The 23,526-nt window shown below is 44.7% G+C and overlaps 1 long non-coding RNA gene across 1 annotated transcript in view; it reads left to right on the forward strand.

Annotated features, from left to right (window-relative positions):
• The first annotated feature begins 11,702 nt into the window (after positions 1 to 11,702).
• The window catches only part of LOC102164754 (uncharacterized), a 163,378-nt gene continuing 151,554 nt past the window's right edge, over positions 11,703 to 23,526 (forward strand). Inside the window, exon 1 of the long non-coding RNA XR_002340475.2 lies at positions 11,703 to 11,841. This is a non-coding gene — a long non-coding RNA (uncharacterized LOC102164754). The remainder of the gene's footprint in view (positions 11,842 to 23,526) is intronic.

A 23,526-nucleotide genomic window follows, 5' to 3' on the forward strand; every position in this document is an offset into this window, starting at 1 on the left:
AAGGAAGAAGGAAAAATACACCCTGATCGGTGGCACTCTTTTGCTAAAGCCGCTTTGCCATGGAGCAGATGTCTTGGCAGCCTGCAGGTAATGCTGGCTTTCAGGTCGAACCTCTTTTTGGAAGATGGATGGGTGGCCGAGGCAAACCCTGTGTGGACATGCGGTTCAGGGCCAGTCTCTCTGATAGATGCAGCTCACCCAGATGCCGCCTGCTGAAAGATGTGGGCTGTTGGGTCTCTTGGGGACGATGGCTCATAGGTGATTCCTCAGTGGCGCTTAATGTTAACCACCCCTCCCCCAGAACCTCCTGAAAAGCCCCGCACCAGACCCCAATGTCATTGCATGCCTGTGATTAAACGCCAGCTCCCAGAACAGCCCGGGGACAGAGAGGGTCATCAGTCATGGGTCTGAGAGGGGCTTCAAGGCCCAGGGTAACATCTTATTCATTAGCAGTGTCGGTGGAAGAACTGTGAGTCTGTCTGTTGGTTGGAAGCCCTTTATCTGACACCTCTCCAGGGTCCATGCAGAAGCTCCTGGCTGCTGGAATGTTCTTTTTGTTTGATGAGTGTGTGTATGTGTGGGGGGGTGTTAACAACTGATATTAGTATCTTATCATCTAGCAGAGCTGGTTCGAGGTGAAACAGGTCATCAGTCTTCATCAGCTTTAGTTAGAGAGCTGCATCAAAGCTCAAAACAGTTGAGTCCGAGACATGGTAATTCATACCTACATACAGAGAGATAGACACATATGTGTATTTGTATATACATGCATGTCTATGCTGTTGTTTTTTGATGTTTTAGGATGAGCTCGGAATCCAGGGCAGCTTCTGTCACATCTTAAATAGGACTTGTGTTCTGTCTGTGGGAGGAGATTCCTAACCTGGGGCCAGGCTCAGTGGTCCACGGCTGGGCCTTAGCGAGGGCTGGGAATTCCCGCAATCTTAATCAAAGTTTTGCATTGGGAGCTAAGTTACTCAGCCTCTCCAAGCTTTTTCAGTCATCCGTAAGATGACTCATTGGGCTAGTGTGCGATGACTGAATGAGACAATGCATGTAAAGAAATGAATACAATGCCTGGCTCCAAAGTGTTCTCTAAATATTCGGTGTTATTGTTACACTTATTGTGGTTATTATGATGTGCCTATGAAAAGGAGCAAGACCCTACATGGCCTTCCTAGGACAGGAGCCCCCCCACCAGCCCACCAAGCCCTCTGTCTGCCTCTTTTCTGTAAAAAAACTTAGCCAAAGAATAAACGGAATCCGAGCAGTGTGAAAATGCAAAAGCCAAGGAAAACAGTCAAATAAGACCAAATAACAATAGTTTAGTCATTAAATAAAGTCAAGGACCTTTAGTTCCTCCTCAAGGGCTGCAGATAATATTCAGAGCCATACCCTCCGACTGCTTTTGTAGATACTGAAACCCCCTCCAGGTAGGAGACGTTAACTGCCTGATGACTGGACTGTAGTCGTGATAAAAGCTGCTGCAATTCTGAGAACTGGCCTCCAAGAAATGGGAACAACCCACCTCTGGCGTTGAAAATTACTTGTATTTAACACAATCAGATGACACTTGATCAGGCCACTGCAAGAGTCACTTCAGGATGACTGTCAGGGCTGACTGTGCTGTTTCTGCATGTAGCCCCCTCCCTCTGCCTACACACCCCTGAAATTCTTCTTTAAAAGCTTTTTTCCATAGACTGTCAGGGGGGAGTCAGCCTTTGGACATGAGTCCACCCACTCCCCCAATGGCTGGCCTCTGCAATACAGCAAACTCCTTTTCTACCAAACTTGCCTCTCAGGTATTGGCTTTTGAGTGGCGAGGAGCTGGACCTGAGTTTGGTAACACACATGTGAATTTTAATTGGATATAAGTGCCATAGATTTTTATTAGATTTTCAGAGGGAGCTTTGAAACAAACAGGTTAAGCATCCCTATTCTCGCTAGAGCTTCTGAGAATAAATCTTTGACAGAGTCAAACTCGCTTTGTCAGAAGTGCAAGGCGAAGACGTGACTTGTGAGGCTAACCAATCTGGGGAAATTCCTACGGTTCCCCCAAAGCAGGAAGACTGTGCTAAAATTTTATGTCACTGCTGTTTTTCTTCCACGTTCTACTAGTTAAAAAAAATTTTTTTTCTTCATCTCCCCACCTTTTTTCTCTGAATAAAATCCATGGGGCATAGACATCTGTTTTGTATGTAAACAAAGCCTGTTTTCCCATATCTTGGTCTCTTTTGGTGTCTTGCTAATAATGATAATAATAATAGTAATAAGAAGAACACATTTTTATCACTTAGGCTCATTTCATAATTACAAAATACAAATTTCAACTCTAACCAGCAGCTTTTCCTGCGATAGAAGTAAAGCTTGTTATTTCGACTTTACAGATTTGCAAACTGAGCCAGAGGAGGCCATGTTTTCTCTCCATGGAAAAAGTCAGAAATAGCTCCTCTCAATTGAGGTGATGCCAAACCCATGTGCCAGGTAAAACAGCACAAAGGGGCCTTCCTGTAGTCCAGGGGTCCCAGGAATCTGCTGACCCACAAACTCTTAGGGGGCGGACGTGTCTCCCTCCCATTGTCTGCAGACCGTGCAGACGCGGCTGAATGGGCGAAACTGTGCTCCTGATAATTGCCAGGACTGGTCACAGAGCGATGAAGACCAAGAGCTGCGAAGGTTACGGAACACCAAATTATGCGTAGTAAAAATAGACCGTCAAGTCCTTCACCTAAAAATTAACTGCTTGAGGAAAGATATGGTTATAAAGTTAAACGGCACAATTTCATGTGTGGAATTGGCTGTCCCATCTTATATTTAAAATGGACCTTGGGACATAATTACCTCTCCACAAAGCCAATTTCTAAATGGGAACCATTCCTCTGGCTGGCTGTCCTTTCCACTTCTTGGGGCTCCTGTGGAATAGCACTCTTCAGGGACCGGGGAGTCGGCGTCAGAGCACACTTCCTCGGTGAAAGCCCCCCTGGAAATGGCCTCATTCGTCCTTAGCGCTTCTCATCTGGAGGCAGTGAGCCAGCTTTCCGTCCTATGGAACTGGGCGGGAACTGCTGGAGAAGGCTGTTCTGGGGCATGAGAGACGGACCCTGTGTGCAGAGGGGCCCCTGCTGGAGCTCCCGAGGGGGAGACCAGAGGGACCCCTGTCTAGACAACTCCCTTGGCCTCCCCCGTCTCTTCCAGGTGACTCTAGAGCCCAGTGTTCTTCTGAATGAAGGATCCTGTTGTGTGCCAGCAAGATGCTAATTCAGGATCATTTTGCAAATGACATTCCACTTCTTTGTGGGCAATGACATTGTTTCTGGAATTCGTTTCATCAAGGCTTCCTTGTTCCCACAGCTCTTCATTAGCCCCATAGAAAAGTCTGACTTTGATTTTATCAGAAATTTTCTTGTTACCAAGGAAGCGAAAGTCTTGTGTTCTAATCTTTATTTATTGATTTTGTCTGTATAGGGCCACATCTGCGGCACATGTAAGTTCCCAGGCTAGGGGGTCAAATCAGAGTTGAAACTGCTGACCTACATTTGTTCAGCCACAGCAAGGTGAGATCCGACTCACATCTGCGACCTGCACCACAGCTCCCGGCAACACCAGATCCACTGAGCGGTGCCAGGGATCGAACCTGTGTCCTCATGGTTACTAGTCGTGTTTGTTATTGCTGAGCCACGATAGGAACTCCTTGTGTTCTAATCTCAATTGGAAGGGAAGTCTCCTGCAGTAACATGAAGACGGAGAATGCCAAGTATCTGTGTGATGCTGGTCCCTTGAGTTCCAGAGACAGAGGCAGGAACCGCTTTGTTCATGTCACATTTGTCCAGCGCCACTTCCTTTGAGACAATGGTCTGAGTGTTGTGGGGACCATAAGGACGGAGGGGGCTTGGATCTTGCTCTGGAGGATGCAGACGAGGTGGAGGGAATGGGGCACATGCCTATCAAAGACAAGGTGTACTGGGGAGGGGCAGAAGGATTCCCATGCCAGCTCAGAGGCAAGAGAGATTGTTTCTAGCTTTCAGATGGGGCAAGACTTCTTGGAGGAGGCAGCATTGAACTAGGTGAATACTGTGGGCAGATCCAGAAAAGACGAAATAAAGTCAGGAGGAGATTTTGACTTTCTGTTCACTGAAAACATAATTCTAGCTACGTATAATCTTACGGAAATTAGGGTTGAATGATATGATCAGAATGGACCGTTCGTTCAACTTCCAACTTTAGATTCTTTTGCACAAGCCATGGGATCTAAAAGCGAGAAAGTGTAAGAAAAAAAAAAAAATCCAAGAAAAAAGAGCAAGGCATCATGGGCTTTATGGACCATCAAGGGCGTCTCTTCACGCTGGAGTAATTTGTCAGGTCATCGTGCCAGTTAAATATAGTCTCTGGAGTGGAAAAACATGACCGAGCTTTCAAAGTGCTCCATTTCCATATGGCTGTCATGTGGTCGTTACCTGTTTACAGAAGAAATCTCAGCAGAGTAAGGCAATCACCCTTTCCCGGAAAGCAAGAAGGATGCCTTTCCTGGCACCCTTAATAGAACCTCTGTGAGCCTGGCCACCCCCTCTTCTCAGTGGACTGCAAACGGTGGAGGGTAACAACCCCGTCTTTGGGGCAGGAATAATTAATGGCATAAGTGTAAGTTTGTGGCTTGTGAGCAGCCAGGGTGAAATTGCTTGTCCATTTCAGCTTTTGCCTAAACCGCCGGGACACTTACTTCCTGAGTCAATGGTGATCCCGCAACGCTAACAAAAGACCCCCATTGATCACTGCCCTCTAGTAATTGCTGCCAGTGTGAGGCTGTCCCTCACAACTTGCTGACATCTCCTGACAATTTAAATACGGCCCATTCTAAGGGCCCGAAGCCATCATCACACACGCAGGGCGAGGGATGAAAAGGCAAAAGTGAACTTTTCCAGCAAAGTCAAGCTGGAAGGTTGAGTGCGAAAATGCGTCTCCAGTGATGACATTTTAACTGTATTAGGAGTGTTTTCAGCGGAGCCTGCAGGTCCTCCCGCTTGTGCTGACGCTCAGGAGTCAGGCGACTGTCTGTAAATGAGAGCTCGGGGCCGGTGATGGATCCAATAGCACGTGGGAACATCTCCTTCTAGATGAAACAAAGGTGTGTTGGGAACCACCCAGAAGGAAGGGTCTCATTCCACGGGTCTGGGTGGAAGGTGGCAGCCATTCATCTGGACTCACACTCAGCCCACTGTCACGAGGGCTCAGCAAACTGGCCTGGGGCCAAATCCAGCCCAGTGCCTGTTGTCAATAAAGTTTTATTGGAACACAGCCATGCCCATTTGTTTACATCTTGTTTAGGGCTGCTTTTGCTCTTAAGGGGCAGAGTTGAGTAGTTGCCACAGAGACCGTAAGACCTGCAAAGCTGAAAGCATTTCCTACCTAGCCCTTTACAGGAAAAATTTGAGGACTCCTGCTCTCATGCGTGAGGCCCGATGACAGTTTTCATATTAAGTCACTGAACGGAGCTTTCAGAAGGAGGCTCTTTAGTCACAGAGAAGCCATGCGATTATGGGCTTTGAGGACTGGAAAGCTGGGCTTGAGAGAAATGGGGCTACATCTGGTCTTATCGTGAAAACTTTAAAACACTTCTGCGTAATTCTGATTCTATTACCCTAAGATACCAGGGCTTGTAGCTGATAGGGTCAGCCTCCCATGGCTTTAGGGAACATGGGACAACAATCTCATGCCCCTTGGAGCCCCCATGGTCTAAACTGCTGATTTCTTTTTTGGGAGAATTTCCAGGCAGAGATCAAACCCAGGCCATAGCTGTAATCAGAGCCATAGCAGTGACAATGTCAGATCTTTAACTTGATGAGCCACAAGGGAACTCCTAAACAACTGACTCTTTAATAGAGGTGTAGAAATTCAACACAAGTTTTTGTTTGTTTGTTTGTTTGTTTGCTTTTTATGGCTGCACTCGAGGCATATGGAAGTTCTCAGGCTAGGGGTCCAATCAGAGCTACAGCCTACGCCACAGCAACATGGGACCTGAGCCACATCTTTGACCTATACCACAGCTCATGGCAATGCCGGATCCTTAACCCACTGAGTGAGGCCGCATCCTCATGGATACTGGGGGGGGGGGGGTTGTTATTGCTGTGCCACACGGGGAACTCCTCAACACAAGCTTTTGATTGACATTTGGTTTAGATGACTATGAACATTTAAAACACCACAGGTAGAGTTAGTAAAAGTTAAGCATGCTCGTTCTGCTCTTCTGCAGTTAAATCCCAAAATTTCTGGGCTTCTTAGAGAAAGAATTCTTCTTCATAGCTAGAAAGGAATTATCCTTTAAAATGCCAGATTGGAGTTCCCATTGTGGCACAGCAGAAACAAATCCAACTAGGAACCATGAGGTTGTGGGTTCGATCCCTGGCCTTGCTCAGTGGGTTAAGGATCCAGCATTGCCATGAGCTGTGGTGTAAGTAGCAGACGCAGCTTGGATCTGGTGTTGATGTGGCTCTGGCGTAGGTCAGTGGCTACAGCTCTGATTCAACCCCTAGCCTGGGAACCTCTATATGCCGTGGGTGCGGCCCTAAAAAAAGGGGGGGGCAAAAGACAAAAATAAATAAATACATAAAGCTCCAGATCGCTATAATGCTATTTTAGTAGTTGTTTGGATTTTAAACTCTATAAATTGTCCCCCTGGTTCAGCTCTGTCACCAACATGGGCACTGAATTGAGACCCAGCACTGGAGGTTCCCCTTCCTGTTTTCTTCCACTTTCTGCCACCAACCATGTAACGTTCTCACACACGTAGAAAAGACGTCCTTTGCTTTGGAGGAAAAGGATCCAAGCTTGCTGTGTTGAGAAAGATGCGGAGGACGTATCCAGGAGCAGTAGGAGAAAGGTCCATGATGGCTGATTGCTGTCTGTGATAATTCGAGAGGGCAAGTTATGCAGCTCCGGCTCCATAATTCTCATCCTTGCTCTGCAGCTTCAAGGGCTTCAGAGTTGCAGAGTTGTCTCTTGTTTCTCTATTAGCAGCTCTCCGTTGTCAGCAGGGCTGAGACGCCATGCTCCTGTCACTGGGTCTTATCGACACCTCTTAGTCTGTGATTTCACTTCTCCTTCTTCCCCTCCTTTCGAGATTTAGTTTTCTTGGCTCCTCTGACTGTGATGCCTTCTCTGGGGAGACCTGTCTTTTAGGTACTCTGGTCAGTAAGGTGCTTCTTTCTGCTCCCCGTGGCCACAGCATGCTGCTGCGTAGATTGTGACCTGGACGAGGCTGCCTGGACAAAGGGAGTGAGTGGAGCCTTAAATCTACAGCCTTAAATCTAGCCCGCCCCCTTCCCATTTCCCCTCGATGGACGGGCCTTCCCTTCTCTCCCTTTTCTCCATTACTTACAGATTCCTGTTTTACTAAGTGGATTATAATCCATTCATTGTGAAGCTCAACTCCCCCTTGATCTGGCCTGTGGCAACTCTTTCAAGCTGGCTCCTGTGACCTTTTGACATTTCTCTCCCATTTTTGTGAGTATGTTCTTCCTTTCTGGAACAACCGCATATTCCAGAATCACCTTTGTGTTCCCTGCCCGGGCCTGGGAATCAGCCTTTTCTCCAGCGAGGCCCTGTTCCTTTCACCTGGGAATGATACTTAGAGACCAAGACTTTGGTGCTAGATGTGCTCACAGCTAATTGGCGGGCAGTTGATTTTAGAATTTAAAAAAATTAGGGAGTTATTCATGATACCCTGAATTGCTTTTGGTAGTGCCAACTCCAATCCAACCCAAGTTTCTTTCCTTGCATTCCCTATTCCATTTTTTTTTTCTTGGATGGTGACTGGTATTTGTTTATTTATTTATTGAAGAATAGTTGATTTACAGCGTTGTACTAATTTCTGCTGTACAATGTAGTGACCCAGTCATACATATATACACATTCTTTTTCTCATACTGTCTTCCATTTCGGTCTGTCCCAAGATATTGGATATGGTTCCTTGTCCCCTATTCCATTTTCGTATGTCTTTTCTTTACAATTAGAACCCTGACCCTCAACTTCATCAACCCACTACTCATTTGATTAATTCTATAATGTTTAATTTCCATTGGAATCTATTCTCCCTCGGACATCGTGTGGTTACTGAGATGGCTTGGTCTTTTCTGTTTCTTTCTTTCCTTACTAAAATGAACCTCTCATTATATTTCTTCCTCTTTCTTGTCCATTATTTAGACTTAGCTTTTGAATATATATATATTTATATGTGTATTTGAAAATAATTCAATCTGAAGTACTGTGTAATACATATCTCTGCCTCATGGTTGGATTTTTAGGGGAGAGTTTTTGCCAACTAAGTATATTTGCAGTTTTGTTTTCTTCTTACAGGGGCATTGCATACAGTTGGTTGGCTTTGTTTCTATTCCTCGGCATTTTGTGGACAAGTTTTCAGCCCACAAAACCGTCTGGCACCATCTTCCATCACTGCAGTAAAGTGCAGTATCCCTGATGGGTGATGTGGGTGATGATGGAGACGAGGTAGATGGAAAGGGGCCGAGATGTCATATTTCTTTTTGTTTCTATAGGTTTCTTACTTTTTACTTTTTTCTATCCTTCCTGTCCTCCATCGCTACATCTCTAAAAAACTCCTCTATTTTTCTGATTCTTCCCCAGAAACAATGATTCCTCAAGACTGCCACCTCTGTCTTGCTCACTTTCAAATCCCTTCCCAGGGAGCAGGTTCTCTGAGCTATCAAGTCCCTGACTGATGTTTAATATGTTGGTAGTTAGTGGTGGAATTAGTCTTTCTAGAAGTTTCTCTTTTGTCTTCAAGATCTGAAATCTCCTCTTGACCTTACTTCTTGCTTCCGGATCTGTAGGTCAGCGCTGGCTTGATTTGGCCCTGCTGTGTTCCACATTTCTTTTCGATCTAGGACTTTGGTTGAAGGAACAGTCCTTATTTGGGATACTCTCTTCTCATGGCAGACAGCAGGAGCAAAGAGGTTGACTCAAATTATTCAAGCACATTCAAAGCTTCCACTTGGATATGGTTTACGTAATATTTGCTCATCTTCCATCGGCAAAGGCAAGTCACGTGGCCAAGCCTCCCAGTGGGGCCAGGAAGTATATTCTGCCCACAGGCAAGCAGAGCAAAGGTGAGGAATGGATTATACGTTGACAAGGGAGGAGATATTTATTTTCATTTTATTTTATTTTATTTTATTTTGCTTTTTAGCATTGCACCTATGCATATGAAAGTTCCCAGGCTAGGGGTCGAATCCGAGCTGTAATGCTAGCCCATGTCATAGCCACAGCAACTCGGGATCCTAGCCACAGCTGCAACCTACAACACAGCTCATGGTAATGGCAGATCCTTAACTCATTGAGCAAGGCCAGGGTTCGAACCTGCATCCTCATGGATGCTAGCTGGGAGCTAAGCTACATCTGAGCTACAATGAGAACTCCCAGGAAGATGTTTAAATGCTCAAGTGCACAGTAAATCTTAAAGTGGGAAATTTTTTTAAAAGCAGAATTTCCCAAATTAATTGACCATAGAACTCTTTCCTTGAGGTACTTCTCAGATTCCCTGGAGGACACTTGGGGCAATGCTGCTCTGATTCATCTCGAGGTGTTAGAACTGACCTTAGAAAAAACATTCCTTTGAAAGTCTGTGTGAATGGAGATTACGGCATTCTGAAACTCATGTTTCAATGAGTGAGAACCAGACATTGAAACCTTCCCATGTCAGCAAGTCCAGTGCTTCTTTATTAGCTAACACGTCTTCAGCCCTGAAGTGCTGTAAAAAACAGACTTGGAAAATAATCCTTAAGTTCTCATGCTTTCTGATCCTTATGGATCTGCAGTAATCTCTTTAGAAACCACCCCTCCCCCAGCCATCCTTTTTTTCCCCTCCTCAAATAATCCGTTGCTAGGGAATTATCATTTGTATTTCTTCAAATAATAAAATCAAGCATTTCCAGCTGGTTGTTTTATGTCTCCTTCTGTATGAGCCTTGTTTTTCTCAGATTCCAGTGTCCGTCAGAACTGAACAATTTAGCTAACTAGCACCTAGCTTGGTATCAGATATGTGAACAATAAGTTGCTTTTAATGGCGAAAAATTGCTTATTGAGTGTGTGATGTGTACGGGGCTGGCTAGCATCATTCAGTGGGCTTTGGCTTTATGGAAAGCAGAGACACAAAAATCAGGGGCACACATTCTTTCTTTTAGCTTGAGGTAAATGTCTCATAACCTTGAAGTAACGAGATACAGGTCGTTGGGTTAAAAGATAGGCTGGAAACGAGCATGTCCTCATTTGACTCTCCCACTTGGGGTTAATTTGGGCAATTTATTATTCATTAAACTTCTCACCTTCAAACTGAGCGATCCTACATGGGGTCTTGAAAAAATGCTGCTCATGGAGACTGAAAAGATGAGCAAAGTGTTGTAGAGGGATGGAAACGTGCTAGACAGTTTTCTTTTTGTTTTTGTTTTAACTCCACACCCATGGCATATGGAGGTTCCCAGGCGAGGGGTCGAATCAGAGCTATAGCTGCCAGCCTACACCACAGCCACAGCCACACAGGATCTGAGCCGCATCTGCAACCTGCACTGCAGGTCATGGCAACCCTGGATCCTTAACCCACTGAGCAGGGTCCAGGATTGAACCCGTGTCCACATGGATACTAGTTGGGCTTGTTATTGCTGAGTGACCTTAGGAACGCCTACACAGAATCACTTATGTTGTCTTCATTTTCTTTTTATGCAAATCCGTGACCTTTCCAGGCTTTGTTTTCTAATGTTTTTATTGTGATAAAATATGCATAACAAAATTTCTCATTTTGATAACTTCTACATGTATAATTCAGTGGCATTAAGTATGTCAACTGTCACCACTATCCGCTTCCAGAACTCTTTCATCATCCCAAACGGAAGCTCTACCCATTAAACAAAAACTTGGACTTCCCTCCTACCCTCAGCCTCTGCTAACCTCATGTCAACATTCTGTCTCCATGAATTTGCCTATTCTAGGTGCCTGATTTGAGTGGAATCCTACAGTATTTGTCTTATGGTGTCTGCTTATTTCTCCTTACAAAACATCTTCAAGTTCCATCCATGTTGTTGTATGCAGTAGAATTTCACTTCCTTCTTTCCTTTCTCTCTCTCTCTCTTTCTGTCTGTCTGTCTTTTTAGGGCCTCACCCTCAGCATATGGAAATTCCCAGGCTAGGGGTTGAATTGGAGCTGTAGCTGCCAGCCTACACCACAGCCCCAGCAACTCGGGATCCAAGTTGCGTCAGTGACCTACAGCAATGCCGGATCCTTAACCCACTGAGAGAGGCCAGGGATCGAACCCGGGTCCTCATGGATACCAGTCAGGTTCGTTATCCTGAGCCAAGGCAGGAGTTCCCAGAATTTCAGCTATTTCTATGGCAGAATAACATTTCCTTGTACATATACACCCTGTTTTGTTTCTCATTCATCTGTCAATGGACACTAGGGTGGTTTCCACATTTTGGCTACTGGGACTAATGCTGCTTTGAATATGGATGTGGAAGCTTACTCTTTCCTGGAAAATTTCAGTCCAGTTGTGCGGTCTTGAAATAGTTCTGACACTGAGTTGGGTGGAGGTACAGTGCATGGCAAATAGAAAAGTCCAACTGGCAGAATGCAAATGGTTAAAATTCTGGCTGGAACTTTTATAAACTTGGTTTCCCTCTCACCTTTTTTTTTTTTTTTCCTTCAGGGCAGACCTCTTCCTGGAATCAGTTCAGCTCTTAGAACCCCCCATGGGTGGCTGATGGACAAAGCAATAAAGCTGACTGCATCCTGCTCCTTCCCATGCCGTGGGGCCCTTTGCTGCTGGGGACCTGAAAGTATTACAAGTGAGTGACACTTGCTTCATTCTCTAATTACATAAACTTTCTATGTTATGGTTCTGCCATTTGACATATTCGATTTCATAATGTGATTGAATGTGTTTGTTGGAGCCGTGTTTATTAGTGGAGACGGACACAGTTCTAGTTAAGAAATTCTGCAAAACTGGCTGAGTCCTGTGGGAAACCCATGGCGATTGTCTGAGGGAGTCTTTGCTGTTTTAAGTGTCACGAGAAAGTTTCTTGGAGATGAAATCCATGTTTTCATTCATTTGGACACATCGTTCAGGGGTTGGGTATGAGAGGAGGGAAGACTGGCTCAAAAAGAGGAAACGGGCAGAGGCCAAAGTCAAAGGGATTGCTCTGTAAAGAGATTGTCTGAGGGTAAGGAGCCCAGAAAGGCACTTAGAGAGTCTGATTTTAATATCGTTTTCTTTTGCACTGCTTTCCTGGCTGTGGGTTTAATTGTATGCTGGTTTTAGCAGACGCTTCAGGCCTGTATTTCCTCTGGAAAATAGCTACAATCTCCTCATTGCAAGCTACATAACTGGTCTGGACCCATCTTTCAGGGCAGCCAGGGGCCTAAGAATGTGGCCGCATGATTTTTGCCTCTGCATGCGGTTTAGCTTTGAATCAAACTGGGCCTCAACCAGGAGGCTTCGACAATTTGTAATTCAGTGAGGTTAGACTTGCCTTGGTCTCAAAAGGTGATTTAAATGGGGTTTAAACTGATTTTGCAAACCTCCAGTGCAGTATTAGAAAGATCCAAATAAATTAGAAAACTATAGTCCTTCTCATCTTCTGGGATATTATGGCTTCAAACCAGTGGAGAGACTTTGTAGTCTCTAGCAAGGTTAAAAATTACGAAGCAAACAGGTGGGCTCTAACCCTAACCTGGTTATAACTTTAAAAAATGATTGTAGGAGTTCCCGTCGTGGTGCAGTGGTTAACGAATCCGACTAGGAACCATGAGGTTGCGGGTTCGATCCCTACCCTTGCTCAGTGGGTTAACGATCCGGCGTTGCCGTGAGCTGTGGTGTAGGTTGCAGACGCGGCTCGGGTCCCGCGTTGCTGTGGCTCTGGTGTAGGCCAGTGGCTGCAACTCCAATTAGACCCCTAGCCTGGGAACCTCCATATGCTGCGGGAGCAGCCCAAAAAATGGCAAAAAGACAAAAAAAAATGATTGTATATTTTTTTGAATTATGAAGGTAATATGATTATCTTACAGAAAATACAGAAAAGAAAAAAAAATTACTCACATTCCAGCACCCTAAAGTACTCATATACTTTGGAACAATTGCTTATCGTCTTTTCTCTCCATGTAACTATTTATTTAATTTTTCTGTTTATGTTTGTCATTGTAATTTAAGAACAAACTTGATTCTTATTCTTTTGTTCAATGTTGCATCAAGACATTTCTCATGTTTCCATATTTTTTCATAGCTGTGAATTTTTTTTTTTTTTTTTTTTTTTGCTTTTTAGGGCCACACCCACGGCATATGGAGGTTCCCAGGCTAGGGGTCGAATCAGAGCTACAGCCACTGGCCTACACCACAGCCACAGTAACGCAGGATCTGAGCTGCATTTGCAACCTATACCACAGCTCATGACAACGCCGGATCCTTAACCCACTGAGTGAGGCTGGGGATTGAACCCGCAACCTCATGGTTCCTAGTTGGATTTGTTTCTGCTGAGCCACAACCGGAACTCATAGCTGTGATTTTAAGTGGCCTACTGGAAGGAGAGTAGTCACCTCACTTCCAGTTTTACAGTCCTCTAGGCCTTGAGCATTTGCAGATTTGTCATTTAAAATTTCACTTAAGTAATTCCTGGGGCATGGGATAAATAGTCATTTTAGTGAAGGTTGGTGGGAGTGGGTTTGAATCATAAAGTTGGAGTCCCAGCACTGGCCAGTCAGTCCATGGACTGATTGCCCAATATTAGGATTTTAACACAGTCTGTCTACTGTGTATTTGTCCCATTTGCATTTTATGGGGAAAATGATTGCATCAGTGAGTTTTCGCTGCATAACAAATGACCAACAGCTTAGAAGGTTAAAACAACAAACAGTCATTGTTTAGCTCATGATTCTATGCTTAGCTGAGATGGCTGGGGGCATTGTGGCCTGGGATGACTTGGCTGGGGCTGGACCGCCCTGGAGGGGCTCAGTCCCATATCTGGCATTGGCAGGCTATTGGCCAGAGTGCCTCGGTTTTCCAGCATAGGACCTTTCCAGCAGGCTAGATTGGGCTCAGGCTGGTCTCATGGTTTCACCTGCCGAAAGAGAAAGCCTAGTTTACATGCAAGTATTTCTCAATCGTTTTGCAGTGTGTTTCCATCGTCCTATTTGCCAGTGTTAGGTTGGCCAAAGCAAGCTGCATGGCCAAGCTCAGATCAAAGGATGGATAAATAGATTTTACCTCTTGAAGGGTGGAGAAGCAGTATCACATGGCCAAGGGGCATGCATCCCGGAATGGAAGCAATTCTTCTTTGCACATAAACGGTCACAATTTCATATATAGATGTATGGTCAAATTTGGGAATCTGCAAATATCTCTGGGAGAGTCTCTCAGAAACCCCAGCCACACAACTTGTGACTCATGGTGGGTGGGGGAATAACTTGTAGTCATGGGCAAGCATTGTAAATAATACTTTAATGGGCTTTTTTTGTGTCTATGTTTAAAAAAAATGTTTTGAGTTATTTGGTTAAGATAGATTCCCAGAAGAGGAATTACTGGGGCAAGGAGAATGAGCATTTTTATTTCAAACTCTCAATACTGATTTCAAACTCGCTTTCCAAAAAGTTGCGGGGAATCACAGGCTGTCAGCAATGTGTTGTTGATGATGTACGAGATTACCTGTTTTACTGCACTTCAGTTTCCACGGAATGTTATTAACAAAATTTGCTAGTGAACACTTAGAAAATGTTTCCTTATTTTTAGGCGTGCTTATTAGTCCTCTAGGGCTCCTATACCAGAGCTCCACAATGTGGGTGGCTTAAACGACAACATTGGATTTCCCACAGTGCTAGCAGCTAGAAGTCCAGGATCAAGGTGTTGGCAGGTTCGGTTTTTCCCGAAGCCTCTCTTCGAACTTGCAGATGGCCGTCTTCTCACTGTGTCCTCACGTGGCCTCTTCTCTGTGTGTGCCTCTCTGGTGTCTCTATTTTCTTCTAAGGGCAGCAGTCATATTGAATTAGGGCCCTGCTTTTAGGATCTCTTTTAACTCAATGATCCCTTTCAAGGCTGCATGTCCAAATACAGTCACCTTGGAGGCCACGGCTTCAAGATATACATTTTGGAGGAATGCAATTCAGTTCATGACAGGGTGAATCGAGGGTTTGTGGGGCCTGAGGCTTATGTAATTTGTGGGCATTCTTTAAAGAAAATATAACATCACAAATATAAAATTACCAGGCCCTCTTCATGGGTCTTGGAAGAGTCCTGGGGCTTAGGTTTCCTTGACGGCACAGTGGGCCGCCTCTGCTCAATTGTTGTTCTGAACTTCAGTTAATAGTGGGAATAAATGCTACTTATTTGTATTTGACAGAGACTCAGTTAAGGATACTGTTGTTAGTTTTTTGTTTTTGTTTGGCTGTGCACCCATCATATGGAGGTTCCCAGGCTAGGAGTCAAAATTCCAGGGGCAGCTGTAACCCATGCCATAGCGGCAGTAATGCCAGGTCCTTGACCCCCTGTGCTACAGGGGGAACTTCGGATATTGGTTTGAGTAAAGAGAGGCAGGTAAGGGGTGTTATCATTTAACACAGGTCTGAAGCTTTAGGTTTAAATAGACACAAAAGGCTTTTAGGAGAAGCCTAACTTGCTCAGGCGGAGCAGCAAAGCACTGATGTGGTGTGTTTTGGAGGCGAGGATTAAGTCTTATTGTCTAAAATATCACTTCTGCCACCTGAGCCCTGGTGGCTGTAACATGATTTGGAGGGGATAGGTCTTTATTCCGTAGTTAGATATAGGGCTCAGAATCTACTTTCCCCCGGAAGAGGAAACTCACCAATCAATCTACATGAAATTAGAAATGCCTGATGCTAGATTTTCTAGGAGTAGGTTATCACGGGGGTAGCAGGATGGCATGGGTTTCCTCAAGATGTGTGTTTGAATACTGAAAAATAAAATTTGGGTGCTAATGGTATGCTTTACTCTTAAAAATCTGGATGGGCCAGTGCTGGCTATGGAGGACATGGCTGTTGTGTCCTAACAGAGAGCTTGTTCACATGAAAAAGCTGTCATTTAAAAAATGTGCTTCCGCTGCTATTGCTGCTTCCCTGCCCTTCCCTTCAGACCCAGGGGCCTGAACACAACCTGGGACTTGTGAAGGGGCGGGGCTCTGATGTGACAGACATTGCCTTCGACCAATGAGAGCAGAGTAACAGATGACCGGGCAGAGACCGGGCTGGAGGAGGAGGGTGATGATGAAAGAAGCCTGGGTCTTCAGGTGGAGGTGGGCGGAAAGCTGGTTTGCCAGAGGGCTGGGTGGAAGGCAAAAGTCGCATGGGCGTCGGGGTAAAGAAGAGAAATTAAGACGAAAAACCTTCCTGCAATGACGCATGTAAAGATACCTACTTAAACACACAAAAGGCAAATCTAACTTTTTTTCCTGCTTGCTAAATAATACGGAGAGTTCACGTAGCTCTGGAGATCATTAGTTGAAATCAGCATGAACCTTTGGGCTCCTGGAAGACAGCCAGTGAGATTCCCAGAGCTCAAAGGGGGTTGGTCTTACAACCATCACCCTGAGTCACCACGGACACCGATACAAAACATGTAGAAAAATATTAGCCTTTCCTATTCAAACAAATAGGATATAGTCTGGGGACATGGGGTTATCTAATTTTTCTTTGAAAAGATAACATTTAAGAAAGCCCAGAGTTTAAACAGGAAAATGCCTCTGCACAACGTGACCAGCGATGCAACGTGGGGGAGAACAAGCAAGGCATTGTGTCCACGAAGGCAGGAAAAACACCCTCTGACTTTCCAAGTTGGTTCGGAATCAAATTCTGGCTTCGAATCTGCAGATATGCTTTCTTTGTCCTCTTGCCTCCCTTCTTAATTTTTTTAACCTCGTAGTTTTCAGGGGGCTATCGAAGTGGTTGTTGAAACAGTCCGAACGTTCAGAAAGAGAACCTTTCCTATGTCAACAAACACAATCCAGCTTAGAGAGAAAGGAAGGCAGTCTTGTCAGCTCGAAAGGGCCCAGCACAAGGTAATTTTTGTAATTGAAGTATTCCAGGGATTCCAGAGCACAGGAACCATCCATAAAACGGGAACTGGACCACACAAACACACCCCCATGGCTCCAGGCGGGCATGTTTGAAAATAAGCAGACCTTAGGAGTAGGAAGCAGGGGGCTTGCATCCAATGAGCTTTATAAATGCCCTTTTAACATGAAAATCCTCTCTAAGCTTCTTCCAGGTAAAAATGTTGTCTGGGGGGCTGGAGGCTGTGAAACCCAAGTGCTGGGAAGGGAAAGACAAACAGCCTTGCGGAGGTCAGGGCCCCAATGACATGACCTTGAGACTTTTTGTTTTCTTTCTCAAGGTCTTTTATAGGCATCATTAGATTACAGTCGCAAGTCTGGGATTCCAACGGAATTCGTATCCTCTGAGAATACACTGCATTCTAGGCACAGAACTAGATGGTTTTACACACTTGCTTTCGTTTGGCTTCTTCAAAGGCACTATCTAATTACCCCCGGAGAAGTCCTGGCTGAAAAGGCTGGCTAATGAGAGAGTTCCTTCGTCTATTCTAGACGTGGAAGTTCTCTGCCACAGTCAAAGATGCCTTTTCGCCCTCCTGTGGGTAACATCCTTGACTGTCCAAATCCTATAAATAAGCATCACCGGAGCAATCAGATAATTTTTAAAAACAGCAAGAGAAACCTTAATGTTTTAAAACAGTGTCCACCTGTGGTTCTTGTAGCTTCCATTCTAATTCCAGGTGAAGGGCCATGGGTGCCAGGAATCCAGCCGAGAATTTAGCATCTCCAAAGATTGGCCAAACATGGGGAGAAAGAGAGGGACCCATTTCTCTTTCCATCAGGGTGACCGTTTGGCCTCTCGGTGATGGACGGCAAGATTTCCTTCAATGTAAGTGGGGGCTTTTGACTGGCTATGAGGAGAGGCCGAGTTTGTTTAATTTGGAGTAAAGTTTTATGAGTTAATCTCTAGTGAGGGGAAAGCAGCAGTAAACACAGAACATACCGGTCATTATTCTAAGGGTTTCTATGTTCTTTCTCATGCATGAAAGGAGGAAAAAAATTTCAAAAAAATTCCCCAAAATGGGGAGGCGTGGTACTCAAGAGTGTGTGTGTGTGTGTGTGTGTGTGTGTGTGTGTGTGTGTGTGTGTTTGAGAGAGAGATTTTGTTTTGACCGAACCATCTGGAGTACAGCATATGCCCCAGGAGTGTAAAGGCAAACATTTACCAGGAGATTCACATGGTTTCTGCTATGTGTACACATATTTGTAGAGGACTCTTATGTTTCTAGAAAGTGGAGATAAACATAGATTTTTCTATGCATATGTTAATGCAGCCCAAGCCTTTGCAGACCAAACTGTTATTTATTTTAGGGGGCCTTATAAACTCAGGTGGGTTAAAGTGCCGGAGAAACACACACAATCTGGAAGTGATCAGTGTTTGTCTGAGGAAAAGTACCTTTCGCCTCGACTTTAATAACACGGGTGAAAAATTCAGGGATATTGTGATACGATTGTGTGCTGAAAAGTGGATTAAATCTCGATTAAATCACAACATAAATAATACCTTAACTGAGAATGTTAAAAGTGAACTTGAAATGGTCTTAAAAACAAAGGAGGTAATTTACCTGATTTATTAGGGGAGAGGAAAAGTAGCTTGGTGTGTGTTCTCTAGATTTTATGTTTAATGGGACAGACTTTTAAGGAAACTGCTGGGATTTGGCAAAGCTAAACCAAGAGCTCCTAGCATGCTGGCCAGATTTTTAAGAGGATAGGGGAAAGGGAAAAACTACCCATCCATCCTTCCATCCACCCATCCAGCCAGTCAACAGATCAACCAAACAAACCACCATCAATCACCCAGACAAACAAACGCTGTGGCCCAGGCCTGGGAACAGAACTTGGCCATGGCTGCCCAAGGGGGTCCTGGCTCTCAGAGGGCCGCTCACGAAGGGAGCACTTAAACTTCAAAATGGAAACAGGAGATTTATTAGGAGGCTTGAAGGGGAATGCTCTTGGTAACTGGGGCTCCTGCTGTTCTCATTCCTGGGCCTTTGTGTTGTCGAAAACCCTTCTGTAAGACCCAAACATGGCTTTGGTTCTTTTCGCATTCGCTGCAGATGGAACATTTTGAATCACCTGTGGAAAGTTCAGGATGTAAGGTGCTTCTTTTGAAGACCTCTCAATTCTTCATAAAGAATAAGCCACGTTCTAGGGAACAGACTTGGGGTTGTTGGCCGGAGGGGATTTGGGCAGGGGTGGATTGGGAGTTTGGGGTTAGTAGAGGCAAACTATTACACACACATCAGATAAATAACAAGGTCCTACTGTAAAGCGCGGGGAACTGTGTTCAACATCCTGTGATAAACCGTAGTGGAAAAGAATATTAAAAAGAATGTATATGAGTATAACTGAGTCACTTTGCTGTACAGCAGAAATTGACACAACATTGTAAGTCAACTGCACCTCAATAAAACACAAATCGAAACATTTAAACAAAGAATAGCCCATGTTCAGCTTCATTATAGGGTGGGAGTGTGGGTTGGGATGCTGGGAGGGGCGATTCTGGCTGGTCATGTACCAGTGGGCAAAGGATGTCACTTTTTGGGCTGTGTTGACTCATCGGTAAAATGGAGCTGTTCTGAAAAGGCCTTTCTAGCTCTAAAACCCTATGATTCTCAGTGGACCAGAAATGCTAGCTTCTGAGCAAACAAACCCCGAGTGGCAGAGTGGGAGAGTTTGCCAAACGTCTCCTAGCAACTGATTGTCAGTTCTTCCTCTCTGTCTCTCCATTTTTTTTTTTTTTTTTTTTTTAAGGGCTGCGTCTGTGGCATATGGAGACTCCCAGGTTAGGGGTCAAATCCAAGCTGTAGCTGCCGGCCACAGCCACAGCCATAGCAATGCCAGATCTGAGTGGCAGCTGTGACGTACAGACGGATCCTTAACCCACTGAGTGAGGCCAGGGATCGAATTTGTGTTCTCATGGATATCAGTCAGATTTGTTTCCGCTGAACCGCGATGGGAACTTCCTATCAATCCTAAAAAGATCTTGAGTGTGAACTGCTCTGCTGATGGGGCTGTGGACCATTGGTGAGCCATGTGGCACATGGTGGATGGTCACAAGATATCTGCTCCATCAACACGCATGAAAGGATAAAGGGAAACACAGGAGCAATTCATTTTTGAGGGCATGGCTGTCTGATTCTTGGGACCTGAAACCCCGTGCCATCAGCAAGCAAGAATTTCACACAGAGGAGGGCAGAGGCTCAAGCTCCTTGGAAGAGGGATGCACAGAATGATTGTTTGGGAGAATAAAACATTTCCATCTGTCATGAATATGGATGGCAAAATCTGGATTGCTGTGTCACAGACCCACTCATCAAGTGTGACAGTTTGGGAGCCCATCCGAGGAGAATGGAATGATGGTGGTGATGAGTAAAGTGCCACAGAGTCACCTAGACGGATCAGACACATGATGAGAGGAGGTCACGCGAGGACTCCGTAAAATACATGCCACAAATTTTTGAAGTAGCTCAATGTGACCAAGTGGAAATTAAAGCTTTACGAGATGATACTTACCTTTACTCGGTGCAGTGTACTCTGGTGTTTTCTATTATATTCTATTTTGGTTTTATTATATGAAAGTGCTCAATACAAGGCACGAAGTTGATTTTATGATCACATCAAAATTGGAAAGCAATACTCAAGGTTATGTTTTAGGGTGGCTTGATTATGGCATGTGTCACTTTGGTATTTCGTTTTTGTTTTGATTAAAAATAGCTTTACTGAGTAAACTTGAAACTAACACAACATAGTAAATTAGTGATACTTCAATTAAAAGTAGCTTTATTGAGATATAGTTTACATAGCACACATATTTAAATTGTACAATTCAGTGGTTTTTTAGTATCATCCCAGGTGTGTGAGCCCATCCTGACAGTCAATTTGAGAATATTTTCATCACTTCAAAAAGAAACCCCTCATCCTTTGGCTGTCACCCACTATCCCTTCTCTCGTCTGGGTTCCCATCTAATCTAATTTCTGTCTCTCTAGATTTGCCTATTCTGGATATTTCAGATAAATGGGAGTCTAGGTTGTATGACCTTTGGTGACTGGCTTCTTTCACTCAGCATGATGCTTACAAGATTCATCTATGTCATAGCATGTATCAGTGCTTCATTTCTTTTCATGACTGAATAATATTCCCCTGCATGGGGTATACCATGTCTTGTCGATCCATTTCTGTATGCGTTTCACCTTCAACACCTTCAATGTTCCATGCATTTACAGCATAGAGCTTGTTCTGATGGAAACGAGGGCCACAGAGCCCCTGTCCTTCTTTCACTTGGCAAATAGCTACTACTGGGAAACAAGGATAACTACAGAAGCAGTGAATGTACTGATGCAGTTGTCAAGAGCCAAGAAAAACACTGGAAAATCCTGTCTGCCTTGGACCAGCTCAAAGAGTCCAGAAACACCTGGCAAGAAGACCTTCACCCCCTGCAGTGATTTCTGGGTTGGGGGGAAGCCCTTCTGCAGAAGGAAGTTACACCCCTGAATATCATCCCCTGGTTCTTTACACTTGCTGTTTTAAGGTTCCTTAGGCACCAATATCACAAAGACAAACCACTCAGCTGCAATTTGAGCCTCCTTTAGAGTCAATGCTCTGTTAATTTTTAATATCTCCTTTCATGCAACATAAGTGGTATGTGTACCCATCTCCAGCTAGAAGTCAGTGGGTGTACTCTTGCCCACCAAGGACCTTCCAGCACTTAATAGAGGATTTGATGGAGTGTTCACTGAAAAGCCACCTTTGGCTTAACTGATTTCTGGAATTTTCTGGGTTATGGAAGCAGTGCAGTTTTTCATGTTCTTGGCCTTGTCTGTGACATTGTTTATTATTTATTTATTTATTTATTTATCCCACTGTACAGCATGGGGACCCGGTTGTACATACATGTATACATATTTTTTCTCCCATTGTTGTGCTGCGTTGTAAGTATTTAGACATAGCTCTCAGTGCTACACAGCAGGATCTCATTGTAAATCCATTCCAAGAGCAATAGTTTGCATCCCAGTCCTTCCCACTCACTCCCCCTCCCCCTGGGCAACTGCAAGTTTATTCTCTAAGTCCATGATTTTCTTTTCTGAGGAAAGGTTCGTTTGTGCTGTATATTAGATACCAGATATGAGTGATATCATATGGTATTTGTCTTTCTCTTTCTGACTTATTTCACTCAGGATGAGAGTCTCTAGCTCCACCATGTTGCTGCAAATGACATTATTTCGTTCTTTTTTATGGCTGTGTAGTATTCCATTGTATATATATACCACATCTTCCTAATTCGGTCATCTGTTAACGGACATTTGGATTGTTTCCATGTCTTGGCTATTGTGAATAGAGCTTCAACGAACATGTGGTTGCATGTCTTTTTTAAGGAAAGTTTTGTCCGGATATACGCCCGAGAGTGGGATTGCTGGATCATATGGTAGTTCTATGTATAGATTTTTAAGGTACCTCCATACTATTCTCCATAGTGGCTGTACCAGCTTACATTCCCACCAACAGTGCAGGAGGGTTCCCTTTGGTCCACACCCCCTCCAGCACTTGTTATTTGTGGACTTATTAACGATGGGTCTGTGACATTCTTGATGGCTTGGTACCTCTGCCTTCACCGTGTCAAAGATATTCCCTGCATTTCTCCTGGGTGTTTGCTAAGCTAATGTTCCATGTGACAGAATCAGAAAAGAAGTGATGCCCCAGAGCCAAGGCAAACAGGAGGGGGGGGCTCCCCAGAGGGAACTCCTGGGCTTCCCACACAGTGGTAGGCAAGTGGGCAGCAGATCTCAGCCTCACCCTGAAGCCTCAGAGTGTTCTCAGATCTCTGCTGCACGTGCATACTGGACGGACCAGCGAGAGGGGTTAGGGCTGGCTTTCTCAAGCAGCAGGCCTGAGAATAAGTTACATGGATGGTTCCCAGGAGGGTGGAATCTGGGAGGGCTTTTATCATCAGAAGATGTGTCTTGGGGAAGTTCATTGCTTATTGAATACATCCAGTAGATACTTCCAGAGGGCTCCGTGTGCAGCAGCACCATTCTAGGCATGAGGGGTACAGTCAACAGGAACGTCTTTGATGCGCATATTATTTATGTGGCTGGCTTCGTTTACCAGGATCATCACACTTTAATTTTGTCTCGCCTTGGGCATTTACATTTCAATATCCCTCCATCCCCTGGGTGTTGACTCTGCAGTGGCAAAAGGGAGTGGAAGACTTGCCAGGAGCATACTTTCCCTGGATGGCCAGCAGGGACTGCAGTTACAGCTCCTTCTTGTATCTGAGGTCCAGAGATGGCACCTGGATGCCAGACAATCTCTTCAGCTCCCTTCCGTGACTCCAAGACAATATTCTGAATGATCATTACACTCTTCGCCACCTTTTTTTCTTTCCTTCTGACAATGTTAGACAAAGCTCTTCAGAGACC

This window comes from Sus scrofa, chromosome 18 (assembly GCF_054392235.1).
Source record: "Sus scrofa isolate SSC_HxYL_T2T_F1_AM1 chromosome 18, Sscrofa_HxYL_maternal_Yorkshire_Landrace_v2.0, whole genome shotgun sequence".
Lineage (NCBI taxonomy): Eukaryota > Metazoa > Chordata > Mammalia > Artiodactyla > Suidae > Sus > Sus scrofa.